General features: G+C 33.6%; 1 long non-coding RNA gene across 1 annotated transcript; it reads left to right on the top strand.

Moving 5' to 3' along the window:
• Window positions 1-519: 519 nt before the first annotated feature.
• On the top strand, window positions 520-6102 carry LOC120350685. Its single transcript, XR_005570989.1, has 2 exons — window positions 520-1679; window positions 5839-6102. It is a non-coding gene; the product is annotated as an uncharacterized LOC120350685 (long non-coding RNA).
• The last annotated feature ends 3250 nt before the right edge of the window (window positions 6103-9352 follow it).

Genomic DNA, 9352 nt, shown 5'->3' with positions numbered 1-9352 from the left:
TTTGAATCTGACTCCAGAGTTTAAAGCCAGTCAAAGTCTAGAACTTGGCTAAATCCCGAGCTCGGAAATCGGCCCTAAATTTTTGTTGTTCAAGAAATAACATCTTACAATTTAACACCAGCTGTTATATTTAAATATACCAGCATGACCTGTGAAAATCCAAACACAGCTGTTTTTGAGAAGAAAATACCTAATTAGAACCGTACGAATTAAAACCTGACATGTATGAAAGCCTTATTCGTTTTCGGTAACGAACCGAACCGAATGCGTGTGAAGCGTCTAAGCCTCACTGTGCAGAATAAGCCTCGTCGACAGAGTGGTGGTCATGATGTGGGTCTGTCTACCCTAACTTTTCAGGGTCTTCTTCAACTTGTCCTCTTTCTATGCTTCGTACAGTAGCTGCAACCTTGTTCAATATTCTTTTGCTCAATAATTCAGGCCCATTCCTGGCCAAGGTTGAAGTCACTTCCACTACAGGGATCAATTTTGCTTGTAGATCTTTTTATAGTGATGAGTTTCTTCATTTATTGTGAACATTTGTGGTTCCCATTCCACCATTAAGGCTGATTCCAGGATAAACATTGCAGGCAGAGTCAAAATGAGGCCACAAAGGTTGAAATAGTGGTCTACAATGAGCAACTATCTTGAATAATGAATCCTCAAAGTTTCATGAATTTATTTACTCCCAATTCAGCAATGGATCGGATCTCACCCAAGATTTAAACTATATATCGCAAAAAGTAAAAATTATGAATTGAGTTTTCCCTTGTGATGTGCTTCATTTAGTGAGACCGATGGTATCCAAATCGGAATAGCCTTCTTTGAAAAATGTTACCATAAAAAGTTTTGAAAAGCGTGATGCACAACCTTAAGTTATCATTCTTATCAAACATGCACCTGCCACTCCCACTAAACTTTTGACGTCTTGCTCAAGTGACTCCACTGAATATATTTATGAATACCGACTAGCATAAACTAACTTATTGTCCAAGCACAAAGCAGGTTCAAAAACATCACATTCATATTAGGTGTACTTCGTCTACTTGAGCCTACGTTTATTTATTATAATTTTGTATTAATTTTCACTTAGATAATACTAAAACTACCATAATTTTATCTTTGATAGATTAACTATAACAATTTTAACATGTCTAGCTATTATGCTTATCAACTCATAAAATATTTTGTATGCAACATCAAAATAATTTAATATTTTATTTTCGAAAGTTTAATATTGATATTTAATGTGTTTTTAAGAGCATTCTAAAAGAGATATATAGAGAAATTGATGTTTTTCTAGCTCAAAAATGTAAACTTGAATCGTGAAATGTGAAGAAAATCATACATTGACAGCCTATCATTTGCATTTGAGCATGTTCCTACTGCTGGCAGCAAATAATAGGATAATAATATATATTTTTTAAATATTGAATGCTGGGATTATAATATTAATCATACTTTTATTATTACAGATTGAATCCACAAAATAATTGAAGAAATGGTTTCAGATGATTACGAACAAGCGCAGCTATCTTTGGAGAGGTAATGCACCTACTGATATCCCGTGATAAGAACTTAGGAGAGATTTAGTGAAAACCTGGAGAACGGCCACTTAGCTCACAAATCTGAGCTGTTCACATCAAGCTGATATTTGTGACAGCCATTATAGCTTTAATCATGTAAGTAAACACTTGATCATACTATAATTTTCAATTATTTGTATCAATTAACTGCGCCCGGTTCTACTCAGAATAACAAAGGCACAGGTTTCTTTCTTTAAACTACAACAGTACTATCACCGACAGGAGTCGAGTCGGAGCAGTGGTAGCGGACGGTCGTGTTTCGAGGAGCGCAGATAAGATAAACCGTTTCTTGTTTATGCCTTTAGAAATCTTTTTTCATCGTAGATCTTGTCCATAACCTAATAACTTACTTTATTAATTTATTCTTTCAATTAATACGTAATAATCTTTCTAATAATAACTCATAATTAATAACATCAGTAATAAAATCGGTATTGTACCTCTTAAAGTCTACTAAAGTATTTAGTACTTGTCTCTCTACTTGAACTTATTAGTTGCGAATTCATTCATCAGTAACCATAATCAACCAACTTAGCTGTATTAAACTGTATTGAATCGTAAATTATCTCTTTATAAATTGTAGGTTTGAATTACTCTTACTCATAATATTAATATATTTTTTAACCATCCAGGAAATTGAATAAACTAAATTTTTATGTATCTGATAATTACCAATAAATATTTCACTGTATAAATTCATTACCGTATAATCGGATACAGGCCATTAAACCTTAAATAAAATGAAAAATAAATAAAACAGGAGTCCTACTATTTTTTTCTTTGGGAGGCTGGTGAGAGTGTTTACCGCTACTCCTGGAAACAATTCGTCCACTAGCATCCGTCATAATGGTCATTGAACACAACTTATTAAATTTGTACATCTATATGAGATTTGTCCCTTCTGGGATACGTAGCTTTTTCGAAATTTGAATTCGTCAACCCACATTAAACCATCCATTACACTAAAGTCTGCAGTCAGACTATTTCGTTCTGAATTAGTCATATTTTAATGAATAAAGCAAGTAAACAGCAAAACAAAAAAAAACTTAAATTAGCCAACAGATTATCATGCAAGCAAGCTAACACATATTTATATTTTTAATACTAATATACTAATCTTGCATCCTATAAGCCTATTTCAATTCTTACAGCTCATCATGAAAAATTAATTCAGTAAGATTATTGTTATAGTTGAGCGTTAAATATTCCACTAGGTAATTGGTATCAGAGCATGTCACACTTAACTTTATTTTTTGAATCATTAAATTCATCTGACAATCAATATTTTCATTTATATCTCAATACGGACTTCCTATGTGCTTAGTCATGCAGCATTTATTATTCCGAAAACATATTCCCTCTCAATCAATTAGTAGTAATATCTATCATTAAAGTGTTGGATTAAATAAAATAGATGGGTAAATCAGTATTCCAAAGATGAATTTAATGCGTTCATAGTTGTTGATTGTCAGTAGATGGTCCAGGAAATACACGATATACGATGAATCACACAGAATTCCATATTATTTCCATCTTCCATTTTAGGATGAATATAAGCTGAGCTAAATTCAAAAAATTGTAAATTATTCTGTCATTCTTCAGTAATTAATGAATGCAATATGAACAACTCTCTTCCATGAGGTGAATCATTTTTTCCAACATTTTCCAGTTTCTCAATGATAGGGGAGTTATAATTATTTGTATAGGTCTTCTAACGAACCATTATCTTCAGCTGGTACCAATCAACTAAACTTCAACTCCAAACTACCGTATTAATACCAGTATACAATTTATAAGTCTATTACAGCTGTTAACTTAAGATGCTAAATCATATTATCACAACATTATATTCAATCATGATCATCTTCCCGTTCATCGGTAGCCGCTGGGCCGACAATTTTGGAAACATAGGTCTGTAGAATGGATTAATAAATAATTGTTATTAGTACCCCTATCAAAATTTCTATTCAGAAACCATCCCCAATATTCACACAACATATTCCTAAAGTTTCATGCCGTTCTGTCAAGTAGTTTTTAAGTCTATAGGGAACAAACAAAGTAACAAATTAACACATAGTCATTTTTTATATACAGGGTGATTCATAATTATGGTAAAATATTTTAATACGTGATAGTGGAGGTAAAAATAAGAAAAAAAGTTCATATAAACATATATCCATAAATGCTTCATTAGCGAGCTATACAGGGTGAAAGATTTCGCCCGGAATTCAGTTCCTCTGGTGAAATACACCGATGCTGAATTGTTTGGGGACTAGTTTTTGAAAAACTTATGCTGGAAATATATGGAAAAATATCTGAAAAATTGAATAAAACTAGTCTGGAAGCTGTGGTGTGAGTAGTTTTTGATAAAAAAGTTGAAATATGCAAAAAATCCAAGTAGAAAAACACAGACTTCTACGTTTGATGCCCAATAACTTTCTTTAATGACCAGTAAACAAATAATTTTTTGCAATAAAAATTGTAGAGAATTTAATTCTGAAAAGAATTATGTAAGCTGTGTGGACTAAATTCAAATAAAAGTTGAATAAAATGTATTCTTATGTAGTACATTACACCACAAAAATTTGCTGTTTTATGAGGAGAGAACTAATAACTCATAGGTTGTAGCTGATTGCAAATAAAATATTCGGTTTTTTGTGAAAAGTTTTTTCTATATGAAAGTAACATATCTAAATGACATAAATCTTATATCAAAAGACTAGTAGATTATGCCATTAAGCCTGGAAGGAAGCTCGAACAGAAGTAGATGATCTCCTATGATTTCTGCCCAAATGTTTACTGAAAACTGATGTTGTGGAAGATTAGGATTGATGGCATGAGGATTCTCAGCTGCCCAAATATGTTGGTTGTGGACGTTAACGATAGCTGTTCTTGTAAAGTGTGCCTCGTCGGTAAATAAAACGGTTGTTAAAAAGTTTGGGTAAACAAGTTTTACTAAAAACCATCGGCAAATACCAGCACGGGGAATACAGTCTCGTGGCAATAGAGTATGAACTTTCTGGAGGTGGTATGGATGTAATTGTTGCTATTTTAGTATCCTCCAAATAATAGATTGATTGACATTAAACTGCACTGACAATTCTCTTGTGCTCTTCTCTGGATGTTCATAAATTTCATTAAGAACTTGTTTTTCTAACTCAACAGTCATAGTAGATTGGGGTCTGCCTGCATAAATGTGCTCTTTGGATATCAAAGAATCTGTTTCAGACAGACGTTGATGAATAGTGGAAAAAACCTTGAACTTAGACATACTAGGTTAGGAAAGTTCTCTTGATACAAAAGTCTTGCTTCAGTACTATTACAGTAGTGTCCCATTCCATACATTAAATGCATGTCAGCTAATTCGGAGTATGAATAATGTCTAAGATTACCTGCCATTTTTTAAAAAGTTAACACTTAACACAAAGCAAAGTGGAATGGTTACAAATAACTGGTTAATAGATTAAACAAAAAACACAGCGCGGTTACAGTAGGCCTAACTTACAGTTTGTTTTTTTTGTTCAACAGTGAGCTAAAATATTTCTGAAAATAATTTTCAGCTGATAATTTCTTTTAAATATCTTCTTATTTAAAACATAATAAATCAGCTGTTTTGGAACAGCTGTTATTAAAATCCACGTTTTATTTGCAATCAGCTACAACCTATGAGTTATTAGTTCTCTCCTCATAAAACAGCAAATTTTTGTGGTGTAATGTACTACATAAGAATACATTTTATTCAACTTTTATTTGAATTTAGTTCACACAGCTTACATAATTATTTCCAGAATTAAATTCTCTACAATTTTCATTGCGAAAAATTAATTGTTTACTGATCATTAAAAAAAGTTATTGGGCATCAAACGTAGAAGTCTGTGTTTTTCTACTTAGATTTTTTGCATATTTCAACTTTTTTCTCAAAAACTACTCACACAAAAGCTTCTAGACTAGTTTTATTCAATTTTTTAAATATTTTTCCATATATTTCCAGCATAAGTTTTTCAAAAACTAGTCCCCAAACAATTCAGCATTGGTGTATTTGACCAGAGGAACTGAATTCCGGGCGAAATCTTTCACTCTGTATAGCTCGCTAATGAAGCATTTATGGATATATGTTTATATGAACTTTTTTTCTTATTTTTACCTCCACTATCACGTATTGAAATATTGTGAATCACCCTGTATATATACATAGATTATTTCTTTCTTACATAATTATCTTTCTGTTGTTTCCACTTTTTTTTTTCTGTTACAGTTTCTCGATTGATCAAAGCACCACAGGCTGCATCGTTCGTCACCTCTGTCTTCAAGCGCGTTATGACTTACTCCAATAAGCCACCCCAATATCCTTAATAAGCAATAGAAGTTCTTATCGACTATGTATGACTCATTAATATCCATGTTTTGTATAAATTTATGTGATAGGCCTACTGGTATTAATGTTGATGTACCGTAATGTTTTTTGCTCATGTATAATTGATAATAATACATTAAAAATAAATATAATGTTAAATTATTATTGTTGGTTTTTATTGAACGAGCGTTAGCGAGTTCTCACTTTTGACTTACTGAGGGCCAAAGTCGTCCGTCTGTTTGTATGCTCTGCAATAACTTTAGAAAGAATTGATCAATCAGTTTCAAATTTTAAACACGTATTCTTCAAACCTTTTTACAGGTCAAGTTTGTGGAACAACAAAATTTACTTACTCCATCGTCCTTTTTCAGGATGTAACAAATGACATTAAAAGTGCATAAGAGAAATAGTATATTTCGCACCTAGAGCAGAAAATGATATTTTTCCGGCTCGAAATCGATTTTCAAGTCCGAGGCCGTAGGCCGAGGACTAGAAAAGATTGAGAGCCGGAAAAACATTTTTGCCCGTGGTGCGAACGATATTTTTCGCCACACTACAGGTATTGCTGACAAAATAAATAAAGAATACTTGTTATCGTACCTATCTCTTGATTTTAGTGGTAGAAGATTTTCAGTCCGGATTTCAGATTATTTTAAAATTTCACTTGGAATATCACGGGCGTCGTCATCTTCAAGCATTTTTGAAAATTTGGAATGCGCTAATCAACAATAAATAATTGAATAAAACTGGTTGCGAAGCGAATGCTGAATTAGTTTGATTTGAAACTCGAACTGAAATCATGGCGACTTCAGATGATGAAGAAAGTGGACACTCGCCTGATCTAGCGGATGACTTATCAACTACGGACTTCCATGACCGGCTGGAAAGAGACCACTTTCTGGCCTAGACCGGAAAAGAAACCCTTTTCTGACGTCAGACGAGAGTCGTCTGCAAACAAGGTCTTTCAGATCTACGTAGGGACTGGAAAACAGCTCCTTTCTGTGCAGTGTGGCGAAAAAGTAGTTTTGATTTATCATTTAGTCAGCTGAAGAATTCATTGCATGCAATTACAACAGTTTCTCCATTCATTCATTCATAACATAAGTTGAAACTATTTGGAAGCTATGACAGCACAGACATGCGTCTGCATGCGTTGACACCAAATGTGTGATGATTAAGGGCCGGTTTCCGAGCTCGGCATTTAGCTAAGTTATAGACTTTAAACAGCTGGAGATGGCTTTCCGGAACGGGGCGTAGTTACAGTCCACGTTTTAATTAAATTTCAAAAAACTAGAAAATAAAAAGAAAATAGTGTTGAGTTTCAGCTATTTTGAATCATTTAGGAATGTTTCACTTCGTCAATAAAAAACGGGGTCACTAGTTATTTATCAATAGCAGTTCTTTTTAATTAAAACTGATTTGCTCATTGCATTATTGAATAATAAGCATAGTTGTTTTTTTGTTCAAGCAAAAATGTATTTACTTGATGCTACATCGATAAAGGCGAACGCACACAGCAGCAGACAGACTGCGGAAAAATCGCTCCTCAGACATCTGTCTGTCTGAATATTGGCCGAGACACACATAACCGCACCGAGCCCGCGCCGACGTACGGCCGAGTGTCAGATGTACTACGGCGAGTAAGAAAACAAAGGATTTCAAACGTGTAGGGACACATACTACCGCACCCGCGCCGTCACCGACTAGTTCAGATTACTTTTCGACGGTGAAGGTGCGGCCTCGTTTAAGGCTCTTCGGTACACTTTTTATTATTCAAATTGGATAATCTTTTTCAATATAATTGTTAAGATCATTATAAGAATGAGAAAAAGTGGCAACTGAAATTTTTAAGTGGTCTAATAAGCGAGTTATGGGTTGTCGAAGTGCTAACTCCGTTTTCTTTCCAGATCATAAACGGTTTCGACTATATTATTAGAACTTCTCTTGAGAATTCAAAAAATTATCCTTTCCAAACTAAAACATTTTATTCCTCATTTCGTTCATAAATAAAAAAGTAACATTTTTTGCAAATTCGATAACTTGTTTATTTTGGCATTAATCGCGAAAAAACGCATATTAGAACAAAGCCAATGATATACTAAATGTATAAAAAATATGGAAAATTCGAAACCGTTTATGATCTGGAGAGAAAACGGAGTTTAGCACTTCAACAACCCATAACTCGCTCATTAGACCACTCAAAAATTTCAGTTGCCACTTTTTCTCACTCTTATAATGATCTTAACAATTATATTGAAAAAGATTATCCAATTTAAATAAAAATAAAAAGGTGTACAGAACAGCCTTAACATAGAGAGTGAAAAACTTATTGAAGAGATACAGAATTTTTCAGTTTTGTACGATCAAAGTGATGAGAAATATGGTTGAACGGAAAAATAAGTTGAAGTAAAAGTAGAACCAAATAAGTTAAGCCAAAGGTATAACAGACATAATATAATAAATAATTAAATAAACAACAAAAAGTGTAAAATAAGGAACCCGTGATTGTGTCTTGAATTTTAAATTTAAAACAAATTACATGTAGATGCAGAAGGCAAAAGATAACAATTTTATTGCTGGATATATATTTCCGATACATGTATTGTTAGGCACTGAAATATTTATACCAGCACTATGATTCTCATTTTCTGTGTCTACAGGTAATTAGTTTAAAATTTGAATTATAAATTCAATTTGGATGTAACAAGATTTTAATAGTGTTATATTATCAACATTAGTTTAACACATTCAGAAATCAGACCGCAGTAGCACTACATAACTGAGACACTGCTGTCGCCCGGATATGTGTGCTCTCCCACCGCCATTACCGTGTCGTGGGCTTAGCTCGGCTTTACCTCGGTGCGGTTATATATGTCCCGGCCTTGAGTCTGCACACAGGCGTTTGCTTTTTTCTATGACTGTCTGCTGCTCCGTGCGTTTGCCTTAACACATGGCAAGATGAAATACAAAAGGTTGCAAACAAGTTTGGTTATCAGTAGTGTACTATAAATATCGGGGACCGAGCTTCGCTCTGGAGTACAAAAGCATAACAATTTATTACGAAAGAAGAAATTAAAATAACATTCATACAGAAATGTTCTATCTAATCACAGTAAATTGAGATTAATTCCCAGAGGAATGCAAAAATTTCCCTCACAGAGGCCTAGTTGCACAAAAGCCGGTTAAATTTCAATCCTGATTAACTTCACGTGAACCAAATCAGAGAAGACCATTTCAAAAAGATGGATCTACTAATAGCCCGGCTTTTTTTCAACCGGCACTAAGTACCTGATTGAATGATTACAAAAGTTCAACAGCTGAGTCATAGTTTTGACACAGTCCCACACACATGAACTCGCTCACTCACTAACTTCCATCACCAACAGACGACGAAATAACTATTATCAGCTATTTT

The sequence above is a fragment of the Nilaparvata lugens genome, chromosome 3 (assembly GCF_014356525.2).
Source record: "Nilaparvata lugens isolate BPH chromosome 3, ASM1435652v1, whole genome shotgun sequence".
NCBI lineage: Eukaryota > Metazoa > Arthropoda > Insecta > Hemiptera > Delphacidae > Nilaparvata > Nilaparvata lugens.
The sequence above is the reverse complement of the archived record's forward strand: the minus strand, read 5'-3'. Positions and strand labels throughout refer to the sequence as shown.